The following is a 3,934-nucleotide window of genomic DNA, read 5'->3' as shown; positions in this document are numbered from 1 at the left end:
AAGTTGGGGGTGATGCCCAAAAAAAGGTTGAAAGAGAGGAGGCATTTCCCAGTGTGGTCTCTAAAAATCCCTCCTCCACCTGCACGTCCAGGGTTTCCCAAGGAGCACCCGTCAACATTCAGCTTGATCCAGGGATGCAGAGGCTTACACCAAAGGACTTCCAAAATCTCATATCGAGGGAGAGGAGCAAAGGTCAGCTGAAGTCGCCTACTGATAACAATGTCGCTAGGGGATTTGGGCAAAATCTTCATCCCATTGCAGATAAAAGCGAAGTCCTTAGCAATAGTAGCACACACGAAAGAAGAAGGTCTAGGTTTATTATCATACCTTCTGAGGTTTCTCTCCCTCCAAATAGCATCCACATAGACCGCCAGCCCAATCACCCAAGGATCTTTTAGAGACCATCCTTTGGCCTTGGTCCTCCACCATTTGATAACCTCATCAACAGAAGGCATATTTATCCAATCCACGTTGAACAGCAGAGCCATGTAGGACCAAATAACATGAGAAAAATTGCAATCCAATAAAAGATGGGAAAAAGAGTCCTTTGGCGTGGAATGGAGGATAAATCAGCTTCTTCAATCAGCAAAAATCTCGGTTAAGTTGAATGGAGGATTGGTTGGGTACTTTGGCGTGGAAAGGGGTCTTAGACAAGGGGACCCAATCTCCCCAATGATTTTTATCATAGCTGAAGAGGTGTTATGTAGAGGGTTGACTAACTTGGTCGCAAAAAAGAAGTTGAAAGCTCTGAACAGTCCATGTGGTGCTGCTACTCCAGTGTTAAGTCTGTTTACGGATGACATCTTTATTTTCTCCAATGCCTCAATCAGGTATGTGAAGAATTTAAAATTATTCCTTTCAAAGTATGAGGATTTCTCGGGTCAGAAAATTAATATTGAGAAAAGTAAGATTTTTCTTGGCCCTATTACTGCCTGGAGGAAGCAGGCCATTATTGTTGTACTAAAAATCCCAGTTTGCAACTTTCCCACCAAATACCTGGGCATGGAAATTTTCAAAAGAAGGGTGAGAAAGGAGGCCTTGCTTCCGATCCTGGACAAGGTCAAAAGTAGATTGGCAGGGTGGAAAGGAAATTTACTTTCTATGGCTGAAGAGTTGAACTTGTGAGATCAGTTATCTTGGGGATGACTAGTCATTCCTTTGCTGTTTATTGGTGGCCCTCTACTTTGATTTCCATTATGGAAAGGTGGATGCACAATTTCATTTGGACAGGTGATATCGATTCGGTTAAAAAAATCACTGTTGAATGGGATATGTGTTGTAGGCCAAAGGAGGAAGGTGGTTTGGGGCTGAGAAAGCTGAGGGATATGAATAAGGCTACTCTGTGTAGTCTAGCATGGAGAATAAAGCATGAAAAGTCATTAGCATACAACTTTCTCAGGGCTAAATTTCTGAAACGAAATGGCTCGCTTAGACCTGGTTACAGGGCGTCGTCTATTTGGCCTGGAATAAGAAAGGTGTGGGGCCTCATTGTGGCTAATGAGAGGTGGATGGTCGGAAATGGCAGGAAGATTGATTTTTGGAAGGACAAATGGGTTAATGAGTTCTCTGTCTAGGATTTAGGGACCATCAGTGCGGGTCATGGGCTCTTATAAAAAATATATGGGTATTACTGGAGTATTTGAAGCGGAGGTGGAGGGTCTGATGGAGGGGTTGCTGCGAGCAAAGGCCATGAACATCACTTGTTTATGGGTGGAGGCAGACTCTAGCTCGGTTGTGCTAGCGATTCAGCAAAGGAAAATTCCATGGTATGCTCTCCAACGATGGATGTATCTTAAGTCGTTCCTTGACAGTATCAGCTGGAAGATATCTCATAACTTCAGGGAAGGGAACTCTATAGCTGATTACTTGGCCAGAGATGCGGCAAAGACAGGGATTTCGGGTGATAATGTGGTGCTTCCCTCCCATATTTGTGATCTCTTGCAAAGGGATTCAGATGGGAGGCCTCATTTTCGGTTTAATTAGTGCTTCTTTATCCTCCTGCTGATGGCCATGCCGAAGGTGGGAGGGTAGAGTTAGTGAGGATTTTTTGTTTTGAATCTGTTTTATTGTATGGCTTTTATTTTCTTTTCTCTGATCTTTTAATGAAATAATCTTTTAGCAAAAAAAAAAGGTCCTTTGACGATTGATCGCTTCATTACCAACTTCCAGTGGAAATTGCCTCCGGTCCAGTTTTTGACCATGACTGACATTTTTGTCTTGATCAAAGGTATCAAAATTCCACAATAGGAATGTGAGGATAGGTGTTTTTGGAAGGGTTCTATGGATGGATCTTTTTCTATTAAATCAGCGTGGGAGGAGACCCGATTTTGTAACCCAAAAGTGCCATGGTTTTCTATTGTGTGGTGTAAAAACATTCAGCCTCAAATGTCTTTGTTTGGTTAGCGACTGATCCATGGAAGGCTGCCAGTGGATGATGTGGTTAAAAAAAGAGGTATTAATCTTGCGTCAAAATGTGCTTTGTGTGGTGAGAAGGAAGAATCCTTGGAGCATGTCTTTATACACTGCCCCTTTTCGGTTGAGATATGGATCTTCTTTTGTGGGATTTTTAACGTCAAGTGGGCAAACCCAGGTACAATTTCCAATTTGCTTCAGTGGTGGAAGCGTCGAATGAAGCAAGTTAGATGCAAGGATGTTTGGGAGATGGGATTGGTTATGGTGGCGGATAGCATATGGAGAGAAAGGAACATGAGGCGCCACGATGAAAGGGGGAGGCTGCCCAAGTTTGAGTGTTATTCAATTCTTGAGGAAATCAAAAATTGCAAGTCTTGTATCAAAGGGACGGTGAGATTAGTGGATGACTTGATTTGCTATAGAAATTTGGGGCTTGCCTCTCAGAGCATGCCCTCAAATCAAATTTTAGAAGTATTTTGGTGCAAACCTCATGTGCATTGGATCAAGCTAAATTTTGATGGCAGTTCGATGGGGAACCCTGGTCGTGCGGGAACTAGAGGAGTTTTTAGAGATCCTATGGGAAGAGTGCTGGGGACCTATAAAGTTTATATGGGTGTGACAGGTGTGTTTGAGGCTGATATGGAGGGTCTCATGGAAGGCTTAATGCGCACTAAGGACATGGGTATTAATCAGTTATGGGTGGAGTCTGATTCCTCTGCTGTGGTTACGCTGATTCAACAAAATAGGGTACCATGGTTCGCTGCCCAACGATGGACTTTCTTAAAGCCCTACTTGGACGGGATAAATTAGAAGATAACTCATAACTTCAGAGAGACAAATTCCATTGCAGATTTCTTAGCTAGAGATGCAGCCAAATCTGGTGCTTCAGCGTCAAATGTTGCTCTCCCTGGGCATATTGTGGAGCTTCTTAGCAGAGATGCTAATGAAAGACCAAATTATAGATTCACCTAGTGCGCTTCTCCCTCTCCCTACCGATGGCAATGCCGAAGGTGGGGATGGCGAAACCACTGTCTATTTTCTTTGGTTCTTTCATGCTTTGATCGTCTACTTGTATTTGGATCATATTTTTTGAATAAAGTCATCTTTTTAGCAAAAAAAAAAAAAGGAAAAAGAGTCCTTTTTCCAAACCAAATTAACATATTCTCCTTTGATGTTTTAGTTAATATGATGAAAATTCTACATCTTTTAATGTTTAAAAAAAGTTTGGTGGATAAGCGAACTTGTTGGGTAAAAGACTTGAGCTTTATAAGTTACAGTTAAGGATAGGCAGCAGCCCTAAGGAGTAAAGGGGGGAAGTATATTTGGTAGAAAGAGATCCAATATCCAGTCTAGAGCAAAAGAGACTATTCCTAAAGCCAACGATGGTAATTGACTCCATTGTTGCTAAAGATGCAAAAAGTTGGCACAAACACCTAAAATAGGGCCCAAACTGGGTCCAAACCGAATGGTGAACTGAATAAGGAATTGGAGCGAAACTGAATCGAGTCAGTTTGATTCTGGT

The sequence above is a fragment of the Macadamia integrifolia genome, chromosome 1 (genome assembly GCF_013358625.1).
Source record: "Macadamia integrifolia cultivar HAES 741 chromosome 1, SCU_Mint_v3, whole genome shotgun sequence".
NCBI lineage: Eukaryota > Viridiplantae > Streptophyta > Magnoliopsida > Proteales > Proteaceae > Macadamia > Macadamia integrifolia.
The sequence above is the reverse complement of the archived record's forward strand: the minus strand, read 5'-3'. Positions refer to the sequence as shown.